The sequence below is a fragment of the Pelodiscus sinensis genome, chromosome 4 (genome assembly GCF_049634645.1).
Source record: "Pelodiscus sinensis isolate JC-2024 chromosome 4, ASM4963464v1, whole genome shotgun sequence".
Classification (NCBI taxonomy): Eukaryota; Metazoa; Chordata; order Testudines; family Trionychidae; genus Pelodiscus; species Pelodiscus sinensis.
In genome coordinates this window covers 60,672,618-60,687,649 of record NC_134714.1, presented here as the reverse complement: position 1 = coordinate 60,687,649, position 15,032 = coordinate 60,672,618, and the positions used below count along the sequence as shown (strand labels likewise).

General features: G+C 39.9%; 1 protein-coding gene across 6 annotated transcripts in view; it reads left to right on the top strand.

Annotated features, from left to right (window-relative positions):
• FSIP1 (fibrous sheath interacting protein 1) overlaps positions 1 to 15,032 on the top strand; it is a 201,440-nt gene that overhangs the window by 169,687 nt on the left and 16,721 nt on the right. The gene's annotated exons all lie outside the window — the stretch shown is intronic.

Genomic DNA, 15,032 nt, shown 5'->3' with positions numbered 1-15,032 from the left:
CAACTGCGCTGTTCGTAAGTGCGGATCACGTTCGTAACTCGGGGTCCGCCATTTACGACAGCTTTGGTCGTAACTGCAAAAGGTCGTAAGTCAACCATTCGTAACTTGGGGACCTGCTGAATTGATTTATCAGAAGCTTCAGAGGGGTAGTCGAGTTAGTCTGTAACAGGAAAAACTTAAAAAACAACAGACTTTGTTAGCACCTTAAAGACTAACAAAAAATGTAGATCAGTGTTTCTCAGCCAGTGGTATGAGTATCCTTATGGATACTCAAGAAAAATCTTGGGGTATGTCAACACAACTGACATTTGGATAAAACTGAATTTTTGTTTTAAGTTTTACAGTGCTTTATTATTTTTGTACTTTTTACACTCAAAAATTTCATCACCTGCCCAGCTACGATTAAGTTGTTTAAACAAATGTGTTGCAATGGTAAAAAAAAAAATTTTGTGTCTGAAAAATGTTGGTACTGGGGGGTACTTATAATTTTTTTTAAAGGGGTACTTTATAAAAAACGTTGAGAAACAATGCTGTAGATGGTATCATGAGCTTTCATGGGCACAACCCACTTCTTCAGATTAGTTTTCTCTTTCTGGGCTTTTTCATACAGTGATTATGTAGGAGTACCAATTAAGTCAATTCCCCCAGTGGTAGATTGTGTATGTGTATATAGATATAGGTAAATGACAGTGGAAGCTTTATGTCAATATGCAGGAAGATATTTTTAATTGGACCCGTGATAATTAGGAGTTGGATTCAAAGTACACTGGGGGAAAAAAGTAAAGATTCCTTTTGACTTCAGGAAGTTTTGGTTCAGGCTCTAGACATATGACTTTACTAGCAGGAGGATTTGAAAAACAAAAAGTTAAAAAACATTTTAAAAATATCAGTAGAACATTCCTGAAAGAGCTGTTTTATGATCATTAAAAAATATTGTGAGTATGGCTTTGGGGTTCTTGCATATTAATAGTCTTACCATGAGAAGATAATTGCAGCCTTCACTGTGGAATGGCTACCATCCTCAATAATAACACATATACATACATGCACATATTATCTGTGATGATGATTTACATGTGCAGAATTGCTTGTGATCCAGGATTCTCACCAGAAGTCCACTTAAGCATGTAAAACTATGTAAAGATCAGGTAGTCTTTAAACATTGCTCTGGCATGGAGATTATTTTGTTGTAAATTAAAGACTACAGCCAGTGAACTATAGTACTGCTGGTTATTTGTTGTTAGTTGTAATATTATTTTGTTTATGAAACACAGAAATAGTATAGTGGTTGGGTATCTTATACAAATTTTATGTACGTTATTCCTTAATGGTATAATTATTTGCTTTCAAACCAATATCTAGCAGTTTGTACTTTTCTTAACCTTAATAGAAGTAGGAGTTTAACTCCTAATATGTCACCCCTTCAGTGGGATGATTTGGATCTGATTGTATCCTATGCAGTTCCTATGTTTTTAATTAGAAAAATAAAATAGAGACTTTGGTTAACATTGACATAACTAAAAAATGAGGTAGGTTATCACTATCAGACGTAGCTCTTTGTTGATAGTGTCAGAAATCGCAGTTTCATGTTTGTCAGTGCTTTTGACTTTAAACAAAAGCAAAGGGTTTGATCTTGCAAAGTGCTGATGGGTTTGGCCTGATCAAATAAAGCAACTAAGCACTTAAAATTAACCATATGCCTAGGTATAGTGTTGGGTCAGAGTCAGAGTGCCCTGCATCCTTGTGAGATTGATACCTTCAGTAGAAGACTGTGTTCATTGTCTGTCCAGGTTTCAGTTCACAAAAATCCTATTGTAGCAGGGACAGTTGGGATTAACCTTGGGAAAAGGGATTTCGATTAACTGATTGATGGACTGTCTGACAATGATTTTTTACATGTAACATAGATTTAAGTAAGAAAAGGAAAGTGAAATTAGTGTTTTGATTTTCTTTTGGTCTATAAATTGTAGAGAAAACTTGATGTAACACGTGTATTTATTTTTAGGCCTCTTCTTTCTGTGTAGAAATTGATTTTAGGTTTGTTTGTTTTTTAATTTATGCCTATTAAAATAAGGCTGATTTTGTTTATTTGAACATAAGTTAATGTTGAACTTACTTTAAAGCAGAAATAGAAGTGATAGAAAATAAAAGTGATTTTATTAAGTACAGATAGTAGGATGTAAGTGATTGCAAGTGAAAACAGGTAGAGCAAAGTGAATTACAAAATTAAAATAACAAGAAATGCATAGCTAGTTCTTACGGACACTGAAGTTTATTATAGACTCACCCTAAAACTGTTCTTATTTTGGCTAAACCTCTAAGCCAGGAAAGATCTTTTTTCCTTGGAGTTTCCAGTTCATTCTCTTGGGAGTGACATGCCAGCCAAAGACAAAGGGACAGTTCTCCTCCCATTGTTCTATAGATTCCACTTTGGGCTGAAACTTGGAGTTCTCTCCCCTACCTTCTATGGAAAATTACCTGGTCTGACCCGACCAGTTGGAGTGATCATATGTCTTCCTGAGACCAACCACTGCTTAGACTCAAAGGACAAAAGAGGCTGTTTAGAAGTAATTGCCCAGACTTTGAGGGAAACACCCTTAATGGCTTTCATTTGCACTTTTTAAACCATAAACCATTCCATACTCTATATTTCTAACTTTATATGCAAGAGTGATATATGCACCAAAATAAGATATACAGATCTAGCCGATTGTGACATTAAAATTGACAGGTTACTTGAGGTATTTTGTCCAAAGCATTTTTGAGTTATGCATATACGTATCTGTAAGCCATTTTCATAAACCATTGGGGGCGTGAAATCATCAATCCCAGTCATTCATAATCATTCATGTTTAATAATAAACAGTCTCCATTTGTTTCTGCATGCAATGTATTAGATTAAACAAAAGTAGCTTAATGAATGGTGTTGACTGACAAATATGTGTGATGTATGGCATTGTCTGGCTGCTGATAGGGCATGTTGGTGTGAGATACTAAATGGAAAGTTAAAGAGAGCAAGGATTGCCTTGTCAGTGATTTGGCACAGTTATGCACTTAAAATGCTATTTATTATTTAGTAAATAAATATATAAAACTTCTAAATGATACCTGTGCTGAAATGTCAAAAGCCAGACTTTCAGTAAGTTACTGCATTCTTCTAATGGGTTCCTTTCAGTGGGAAGGGAGAAGATTATTTCAGAACAGATTACAAACCATATATTTAACATTGCATTATAATTAAAATACATTCCCAATAACCTTAAGGAATCAAACTGAATAACTTCAGAGACATAGTCACAGCAGTTAACTTGTACTACCTCCAAAGTGAACAAGAAAAATATATCATATCACAAAACAAAAAGACTTAAATATTCCTTTGTGTCTTTTTCTAATATAGAAAATGCATTTAGAAGTCTGTTTCCATTATTATATAGAAATTGAAAACATTCCTAATGCTTTGAACTTGTAAGTCCAGAGTCACAACAGGTCTGTACACAAAATAAGTACAAGTATGCATTCCTACCACATGTAGTAAGATTTATCCTATAGACCAATTCCACTGAGGAATTCAGTTGAACACAAAAGACCCTCAGGTAGAGAAAGGCAACTGGGGCCAGGCGAAATAGCTACATGCATAAATACATTCCTTCTGGAAAGGTCATTAACAGGCATCCAGGTCTCCAGGCGAGGAATTAGTTTCTTGGACCATTAGCAGTAAAAAGCCAAACAATTGAATGGAATTCAGTGCCCTATTAAAAAATTAGCAAGAAATTGGAGTTTTTCTAATTAAGGATCCAGACTTCACAGATCATTTTCCTTTGTCTAGTTTGTGGTTTCTATATTCTAAATGATATGAATAGGATGTATGTATATGTTATTAAAATAATATCTCTGTAAGTGTCTTGTCTATTTAATGAGGCCTTGTAAATATATTACAGTGAGGACAATGAAGGCTTACAACTAGAATTTAGTGTCATCCTAAAAATTTACTGTTGATTCTAAGTTTTGAGCCTCATAAAAGGCATAATTAACCATAAAATAATTAATTTGTTTGACATATACATATATTATATCGTATCAACTTTTTATATAATCCCAGATATTAAAGTGCTTATGTGGTTTTCATATAGGCTGTGTCTAGACTGCAGGGTTTTTTCGAAAAAGTAGCCTTTTTTCGAAAAAACTTCACCTGAGTCTAGACTATAGCCGCGTTCTTTCGAAATTAAATCGAAAGAACGCAGCTTTTCTTTCGACAGCGGTACTCCTCATTTCACAAGGAAGAGCGCCTTTTTATGAAAGTGCTCTTTCGAAAAAAGGCGTTCTTGAATGCAAACAGGGCTTTTTCGAAAGAGAGCATCCAGACTGTCTGGATGCTCTCTTTCGAAAAAGCGGCTCACTTTTTCGAAAGAAGAGGTTGCAGTCTAGATGCTCTTTTTCAAAAGAATCTTTCGAAAAAGCCTCTTTCGAACGAGGCTTGCAGTCTAGACGTAGCCATATACACATAAGTATATTCCTGTAATTTCCCTCGGTTATTCAGACTTCTCTAAATAGAATTTCTAAAGCCAGTGCTTGAATGGCCACTAAGCAATGTCTTTGCTCTGATTTCAGTACTGACCTTCTGTCTCATAGTTGTGAGAAGATGACTTGGGGTAATTGTCTGGCTATGCCAGAAGAAGAACAGGAAGGACTAGATGTGGCTTTTATTGGGCCAGGACTTTATTTTTAAATATCTGGGAGTGCTCAATGGGTAAAATTGTACAGTTCAGGAAACTTCATAATAATTTCCATATACTCATGGGCTGCCATCAGCTCTCTCCCACCACTTTCCGTTTCCATTCTGATCCCAGCCAACTTGTTGCCTAGATATTCTCACCCTCTCCCTCTCTTTGGAGATTTAAGGGGGACATAAAGAGGGAGGAATTAACTCCACTGCTGTTATCTTCCTTTCCAAATGCAAACAGATGGACATCATACCTAAGGGTGAAAAACCCATTACAATCTACATGTCCCACGGATTACAGCCAGAGATTATTTCACACTCTTGCAAAAAAACTAAAGAATCACCTATGGAACAAACAGAAAAAAATCAAGGAGGAGCTCTCAGCATTAGAAACTATCATAAAAAACCAGGATCTCCCATTCCAGATACTCTCGATTCATCCAACAACATTTTCAACCTATCTAACTACTCTCTTAGCCCAGCAGAGGAATCTGTCCTATTTCACAGACTCTCCTTCTGCCCCCACTACCTCTATGAATATGATTCAGTTCTGTGGTGATCTGGAATCCTATTTTCACTGCCTCCACCTGAAGGAATATTTCCAATACTCTAATGTACAGCACACTGACCTTGTTGCTCCCTCCTGCCAATACCACAAGAGGAAGGCCTCTATGTGGACCCCCACTAATGGTTGTAACAAAAGTCTTGATTCCTACATCAACTGCTTCCGCACATGTGCTCAAGCTGACATTGTCAACAAACAACAACATATAACATATAACCTCAGTTATACAGAATGCAATGCTATACATAGCCTCAAAAACAATCCTAACATAATCAAAGAGGTTGACAAAGGAGGCGCTGTAGTCATCATGAACAGGACAGATTATGAACAGGAATCAACCAGATAATTCACCAATACCAGATACTACAAGCTCTCTCCTGTGATCCCACTAAAGAATACCAACGAAAACTGAAAAAACTGCTCATGAAGTTCCCTGATGCTACTCAGGAACGAATTTACACTAACATCCCCCCTAATCCCTGACCAGGAGCTTTCTATCTGCTACCCAAGATGCACAAACCTGGAAATTCCAGGCGACCCATCATCTCAAGCATTGGCATACTTACAACAGGATTATCTGGCTATATCAACTCCTTCCTCAGACCCTATGCTACCAGTACCCCCCAGCTACCTCCGTGACACAACTGACTTCCTGAGGAAACTTCAAAACATCAGTAATCTACCTGAAAATATCATCCTGGCCACTATGGATGTAGAAGCCCTTTATACCAACATTCCACATGAAGATGGATTACAGCCATCAGAAACACCATCCCCAATGACAACACTGCACACTTAGTTACAGAACTCTGTGACTTTGTCCTCACTCAAAACTACTTCCAATTCAGAGACAATTTGTATCTCCAAGTCAGCGGCACAGCCATGGGCACCTGCATGGCACCACAATATGCCAACATCTTTATAGCTGACCTTGAACAATTTTTCCTCATCTCTCGTCTCCTAACATCCCTACTTTACTTATGCTACATCGATGACATTTTCATCATATGGACCCACAGGAAAGAGACTCTTGAAGGATTTCACAAGGATTTCAACAACTTCCACCCCCCATCAACCTCAGCCTGGATCAGTCCACACGGGAAATCTACTTCCTGGATACTACAGTATAATTAAAAAATGGACAAATCTCTACCACCCTATACCGGAAACCCACTGACCGCTACACTTACCTTCATGCCTCCAGCTCCAATTCCAGACACATTTTTCAATCTATTGTATAAAGCCAAGCCCTAACATACAACCGGATTTGCTCCGATCCCACAGACAGAGACAAACACCTACAGGATCTTTATAGAGCATTCCTAAAACTGAAATACCCACCTGGAGAAGTGAAAAAACAAATTGACAGAGCCAAAAAAGTACCCAGACATGAACTACTCCAAGACAGACCCAAAAGAGAAAATAACAGAATTCCACTTGTCCACCTATGGTCCACAACTCAAACCTCTCCAATGCATTATCCATAATCTACAACCTATCTTGGAAAATGATTCCTCACTGTGAGAGGCCTTGGGGGAAATGCCTATTCTCACTTACAGACAATACCCCAACCTGGAACGTATTCTTTCCAATAACCATGCTACATAGCTACATCATAAATATCCAGGAACTCATCACTGCAATCAGCCACGGTGCCAACTCTGCCCACATATCTATACAAGCGAACTCATTACTGGAGCCAACCACATAAGACACCAAATCAGAGGCTCATTCAACTGCACATCCAGTAATTTAATTTATGCCTTCAAATGCCAGCAATGCCCCACTGCAATGTATATTGGAAAAACTGGGCAGTCCTTACGTGAAAGAATTAATGGACACAAATCAGATATCCGTAAAGGGAACATACAAAAGCCTGTGGGGGCACACTTTAATCTCCCTGGGCATGCATTAACAGATCTTCAAGTGGCTGTTTTGTTACAAACCAACTACAGGAGCCAAATACACAGGAAAGAATTAGAGCTTCAGGTCATTTGCAAGTTCAATTCTCACACCTCTGGATTAAACAAAGATACTGGATGATTAGGTCATTACCTACCTATCAAACAATGAGGGCAACAATGGTTCTGTGTCTTTGAAGTATCTCATGATACCATCTAGATGTTTCATCAGTCTTTAAGGGTTTGACCCTTTGTTGTTTGCTAATTAATGTTTCTTATCTGCCCCCTTTGACTATCTAGTCTTTAGGTGCTTATAGACTCTGCTTTTCCTTGATATATTTTTTACCCACTGCCTTTTCTTGTTCCCCCTTCTCAATTTTCCCTTCTTCTACTCCCCCTCCCATTTCCCCTCTTTAATTTGGTCCTAGACATCCAATATTCTGGTCATCTGAAGAAGTGGGCTGTGTCCATGAAAGCTCATGATACTATCTACATGTTTTGTTAGTCTATAAAGTGTTACCAGACTACTTGTTGTTTTTTCAGTTTACCTGTACAGACTAACTTAGCTACCTCCTGAAGCATCATCTTTAATGTTCGCCAAAAATATGTCATCTCCCCAGTCGGGTAGGTGAGCCCCATTACCCTTGAATAACTATGCCCCAATAAACTATGCTCAGATGAAAAATTATTATTCCCCTTTGACCTCCTATAAATTAGGCTACTATCCTGTTCATGTACCTCTTAGTCATGTGCACATTACCAAACTCAAGGATGATTGTAAAACTAATGCTATGTGAGCCTATTGTAGCCCCTTCTGTTCACTACCCAGTATGAGGTTATTCTACATAGGAGAAGTCTTGTAACTTTTTACACAACTTTGGGAGACTATGCCTGAGGCTCTTTTGTGAGCTCTGTATAGTGTGTCAGTTGTGTGTTCACTTTAGACCACATTCACTTAGACAAACCACTAGGAACAGGCTTTATTCTAAAGAACATAGAACAGGATTACAGTTTAACAGCCTCCTCTCTGCTTGCAGCCTATGTGCTCCCTGGTAGGGCAGTGCTGAAACCCTCTGGGAGAGCAGAGGGTAACATCCTAGCAGGATCCAAGAAGTTCTTCCAACATACCACAGTTTATAGTCCACCGTTTGAAGTTCCCAGGACTTCTCATGAAGCACACTGGACATTGGGCTACACTATTTAGGAGCTTTAAAATGTACACAATCACTCTAAAATCATTGAAATGTAGGGCTGGAAGGGATCAAAAAGCTGTCAAATCCAGTTCCCTGAACTGAGATCGGACCAAACATCCTATAGACATCATCCTGTTTATTTCTCTGAATGCTGGCTTTTTTTTCTTTGTCCAGGAACAGTTTCTCACATAGAAGATTTAACACGTCAAGACTGTCTTAAACCTTTCCTGACGTATCTTCTCTCTTGTTCTATTTTTTTGTTGGCAACCTAATACAAATACTCCTTGGTAGGAAGTTTCGGTAGTGAACACACAGCTTGATTTTAGATGAATAATTAGAGAATTGAGTTACTCATGCAAGTCTTTGTTTTTAGTTTTTGAATATTTTGGTAGAAAATATTCCCATTTCTCTATGCTTTTTGAAACCTGCAGCCAGCTACAAAAGCAAATCCTCAAAATTGCAAGCATTCATTTGTAGATTAATATTTTTATAACTCAAGATCAGACTTCAAGAGACCCAAAATCCAGAAACCCTCGCACCTGAATAAATGAAATGGCCAAGAGTAACTCAGCCCCTCTTCTATTAGGCAGGAAACCAACATCTTTTAAAAATTAATTTATGTGGGTTTTAAAAAAAATACTCATTGCACTTCTGTGCCTTCTTCATATTACTTCATAATCTGTTAATTATGCAATAGATTATTCAGAATCTGTTCTTCATTTACCAAAAAACTTATTGTAGCTCAAAAACACTCATAAATATTTTCTTTGCTATGGGAACAAGTAATAATATGAAATCAAACCCTGTGAAAAGAGAAATACAGATAAACTTTGTCAAAAGACTGGTGTTTAACTGAATTTGTCAGTCTTTCAATAAAAATAATGTACTCTGAATAGACATATATAAATAATGCCAGATTAAATGAAGGTAGCCCTTTAGGGCCAAGTCTTCAAAATCTAACGGTCAACATGTACAAAAGGAAATATGCATTAACAATTTAACGAACATATTGGTATAGGCAGATCAGATAATGATACACAATAATAATAATAGGAACCGATACTACAAGTGTTGTTTTACATGTAGAAAGAATATTTACATACAGAGTAGAGAAGTATGCAATGGGAAAGTGGAAAATGTGCTTGTGGACCCAGATCTTCAATGGTATTTTTAGCACCTAATTTCCATTGATATTAATTGGATTTAGGTTCCTAAATATATTTGAGAATCTGGGCTGTAGCTTATCATTTACATGTGTGATTACCAGTTTTGTATACAAAACATAGGTGCACATTTCTAAAAATCTGAAGAACCTTGTATATTAAAGTGTTTATTTTAAACTGATAAGGTGTTACTCCTTACGTTAATATTTACATACTTCTGCAGATTGTCATGTAATCACTAAAAGTAATTCCCATATAAGTGGCACTGTGGATTAAAAAGACAGAAATAATATATAGTCTATAGTTATATTGTGTTGTCAACATAGTCTGAAATCACTATACAGGGAGTCCCCGGGTTACATCAATCCAACTTACGTTGGATCCCTAGTTACAAATGGGGGGGGGGGGGCGCAGCTAGTGCGGGGTACCTCCCCCACTGTCGCCGCCTCCGGCGGCATGGGGGGCGCTTCCCCCCAGCAGACCAGGGAGACACGGAGCGGCTTTTCTTGCCGCAGAGGACGCGGGTCTTCTGGGGGGAACAAGACACCAGCCAAAAGGGGCACCCCAGAGCAGAAAAATTAATTTCCTAAGGAACAGCAGGAGCACAGGCAATGAGACCCATTGTGTTCCAGTCCCTACCTTGGGAGCAACAGCTCTTTCCCTCTTCAGCACTAGAGCTGCAAGTATTTTGTTAGCGTCATGTGAAATTAACAAGTCCCTTCCAGCCTGACAGAGGTGAAGCTGAAAAATTACCCAGTGGTGTGGGTGGGCAAGAATGGGGAGGAGCAGGACAGAAGGGAAGAGGGGATAAGCCACAACCCCACACCCTGGCTGGAGCGGAGCAGAGTAAGCCCCGAGGGGATGGGTCTGGTTGCAAAGTGGGTGAGTGGACAATGAGGGCACACCTGTGGCTAAACTCCTGTTCCCAACACAGAATTTTTCTTTAAAATTAATCCTGTGGATAAATTCACACACACACTTCACAGGAAGGGATTTCCATTTTCTGCTCAGCAGAATACAACAACAGCTTTGATTGTATCAATATTTCACTGTGCTCTCCAATGACTATTGATTACACTTAATACCCATTTCACTGAACCATCTGTAGCAAATTCTATTTGGAACAGTAATATGCATTGAATAAACTTTTTTTAGTTATAAAAAACAAAGATTCTGACTATTAAATGAATAACTGGTACCCCAAAAGCTACCCCAATTCAGGTACCCCAAAAGGAAGATTTGGAAATAGCATGAAACACTGAAACTTATGATCAATTTTTAATTAAAATATCAACCAAAAAAACCTTCATATCAAAACAGTATGGCTGTGTCTATATTGGCACCTTTTTCCGGAAAAGGGATGCTAATGAGACCAGTTAGAATTGCAAATGCCACGGGGGATTTAAATATCCCCCGCGGCATTTGCATGAACATGGCTGTCGCTTTTTTCCAGCTCGGGGCTTTGCCGGAGAAAAGCGCCAGTCTAGACGGGATCTTTCGGAAAATAAAGCCTTTTCCGGAAGATCCCTTATTCCTCTTAAATTCATGATTTCAGGATGAGGGGGAACGTAGTGTCTGTGAGGTAATGACATAGGGGTGATAATAGGGGAAGTTTCTGTGAGTTAATGACATTATGAGTGATAATTGGGGAAGCTATCTTTGTAATGGGTGAGATAATTAGAGTCTTTGTTTAAACCTATACATAAAGTATCAAATTTAAGCATGTATTACAATTCTATTGAAGTCTGGAGTTAAAGTCTCTTTGAAGCAATATGCATGTTTTAAGGTTATTGAGGGAATGGTCAGTCTGGCTGAAATGGCAAGCAACAGCTTTCTCTCTGTGAGAGAGTCTTATGTCTGTTTTGTGTGCATTGATTCTTTGGCGAAGTGTCTGAGACGTTTGTCCAGTGTACATAGCAGACAGACACTTTAGGCACATGATGGCATAAATTCCCCACTCTATTCTAAAATTTGATTTGTCAATATCACATGCGTTCATTTTTTTGATTGTATCACTTTGGTATATATGGTTGTGCCAATTTTCTTCTACATATTGATCTGAGGAAGTGGGTCTGGCGCACGAAAGCTTATCACCTAATAAACCATCTTGTTAGTCTTTAAAGTGCTACATAGTTCTATCTTTTGTTTCAGCTAGACCAGACTAACACGGCTGCATCTCTATCATTAGATGAGAGTTTACCTATGCACAGCCTTGACATCCATCTCTGAGACCCTTCTAATTCTGCTAACTCCTTTCAGAAATGGGACCAATTGAATACAATATTCGGAGTGAGGGCATATGGTTGAATTATATAATGTTATTATAATTTTACTTACTATTTATCATCCTCTGGGCTGGACTTTTGCATAATTACTATGCATTAACACCCAGCAGATTTCTAAATAAGACTTTGCAAGTATTAATACTCTAGATTAGTTCTAAAACATTGCATAATCTTTATGTTCCTTTTTAGTATGTTAATATATTGTAAATCCATGTGTACAAATTGTACCTCAAATTGAATGACTGTTGCTTTCATCAATATTTGTTCTGACATCTTTAGATTGCAACACAGTTTTGCATGATGAATTTCCTGATTCTTTTTTTTTTTTGTATAATGTTTACTTTATAGATTAGCTATCAAGATTTTTTTACCTCTGTTATCAGTTTGGGATCTTAAATGGTCTTTTGTTCTTTTAAAAGTATTTTCCCAAGGCATCATCATTGCTGTTGAGTCTGTGCACCCTTGCAATTGAACTCAACTCATGCTACCTATTATTCAGTAGCTGATGGTGGCTTGATAATGCAGGCTTTTCCACATCCTTTTTATCTATTTGATATTTCAAAGAACACTGAGATTCAAAGGACACTAAGATTTGAAAAAACACTCATTGTAGAGTGATGACTGGAAGTGACCCAGATCTCTAACTTGTTGATTTTATAGAGTCAACTTGAAACTTTTAATACCTGAAACATATTTAACAAAGAAGTATTCATTTCTTTTTGACTGAAGACTGTTCCCATTCATAAACATGAATGAGCAGTTTTAACAATATCTCTTTGGGTTATATCTCGTCTCATCAGTGTCATGTTAGGTCAGTACTTAGATAAGAGTTCTGCAGAAAAAAACATGATACTACAGGAAATGGTGGTGATGCTGGTGGGTGGCACTGTACTCTGAGTCAGTGTTGGATCAATGATCCTATATGGTTCATGGTGTTGGAGGTTTTGTAGTGGGCCAGATCTCCAGGGAGTATAAATTGGTGTAGCTGTATTGAAATCATTAGTTGATTATCTGACCCATCATGTTTGGATGTCAGGTAAAACTGAGGCCCTCATTACCGTAAAATCTCGAGTATAATGCGGACCTATGTATAATGCGCATCTGCCTTTTAAACGTCAGAATTCTTGAATAAACTAAACTCTTATCTATAATGTGCACCCCCATTATATTCGAGATTTTACAGTATACTATTTGCCCCCATATTCCTCCTGCTAATTCTTCTAACACCATATAAGCAATTCCAAAGCACAATAAATCTACAAGGTCAGATTAGGAAGCTCCTCACAACTCAAAGGCACAACTGCAAACACAAACCGAGCTTGCACCTGCCTGGGGAGCATCCCCTGCCCAGCTGCCGGACCCGTCCCATCTCCCCTCCGCCCCTCCTCCCCCCACCGCCCAACTCGTGCCTGCCGAGGGTGAGTTTAAAACTTAAAAAAAAAACCTCCTATAGATAATGTGCACCCCGCCTTTGATGCTAAAAAAATGGGGGAAAAGTGTGCATTATACTCAAGATTTTACGGTAATTGTGATCTGAAAAATAAACAGTATACTTTTTGTAAAAGTAACATTGTTACCCCTAGAACTCTTGCCAAATTGCTCTTTGAATATCTTCACTTTAGCTGCCTAATAAACTCCCTGTAGTTTCAGCAGGAAAAGATAACTTCCTTCATTACCTGCATTACACCATTGTGTGGCGTTGCTCTGCTCTGTTCATAGAGGAGCATTGAAGGTTTTTGCATCATAAACTCTATCTAGCAAAACTGCCTCCACATTGTTAGTATAAGATATAGACAAAAAAAGGGATACATGGCTGTCAGAGCTTCAAATATATAACCCGAATACCAGGGATCTTTCAGCTATGTATTCTGTTTTTCTTGATAACTGAAGGAGAATAGAGCCCTGAAATGAACAAGAAAATACTATATTTTATAAAGTCACTAAACTATTTAACATACCATAAACAACTATGCTTTTATCTTTAAAAACTACACGGGGGCCATGCCCCCTGCTCACTACACTCACCACCTCCTCTGTCTGTGGGGGTGGGCAAGCCCGGCTTTTGCCCTGGCTGCCGGGGTGGGGAGGGTCAGGATCCATACCAGACCCAGCCACTGGGCAGGGAAGGGCAGGGGACCACATCAGCCCTGGCCTCTTGGCCCCCACTGCCAGCCACTGGGTCCTCTCACCCCCTCCCCTTCACAGCTGCAGCCAGCCCCAGCCTCTCGGGGCCCCCATCCCTCTGCCCAGCCTCCCCGCCAGGTTCTCAGCTCCCCCCCCCCATCACTGCAGCCAGCCCTGGCCTCTTCCTGACACCCTCATCCCTCTCCCCAGCCTCTTGCCCCCACATTTTCCTCCCCTGCTGCAGCCAGTCCCAGCCTCTCGTGCCTCCCACTCCCACCATCGCAGCGAGCCCTAGCCTCCGGATTCCCTCCCCCACAGCTGCAGCCAGCCCCAGCCTGCCCCCCAGCCTCTCAGCGTCCCTCTGGTTACAGGAGGAAGGCCGGGGCTGAGCCAGGGTGTAGCGGGGATGGCACACTGGGGCTGCCGCGTGCCTGGCTCTTCAGCCTGGAACTTCCCCCTCTCCCCATCCCACAAGATTAGTGTGCCAGCACTGGCTTCCTGTGGGGATGGGGGGAGAGAAAACCCTGAGGCTTCACATTGGATTCGGATCACGGAGAAGTGCATATGCTGCTATGGGGAGGGCCAGGGGCCCTCTGTGCTCAGCAGTGTGCACACTTCTCTGTGAGCTGAATCCAGCGCAGAGCCTTGGGGTTTTCTCCTCCACCCCCACCTCGCAAGAAGACAGCTCTGGTGCGCTAATCTTGTGGAGCAGGAGGCAGAGACAAGGTTCGAGGTTGGAACTCCAAGTAGGTGGTGGCTCAAGTAGCTGGAGGCAGAGGTTCCCCCCTGGTCCTTGGAGTGTTGGGTCCACCAGCGCAATGAGGAGCTGTTGCTGCCGCCCTGTGGCTGTCATGCAGAAGTGCCAGGGGCCAGTGGTGAGTCCAAGGGGCACCCCGGGGGAAAGAAGAACCCTGAGTCATGGCCACTTCTTCCCCTTCTGGGAACTCTGTTGAGGCTGGAGGCCGGGGGGGGGGGGGGGGGGGGAGAGGGAAGAACATAATGTCGTCACTCTGTCACCCTACCGGAAAGGAGTTTTTTTTAATAAATAGAAAGTAATGAAGTCTTGTGTGAGACTGTAGGT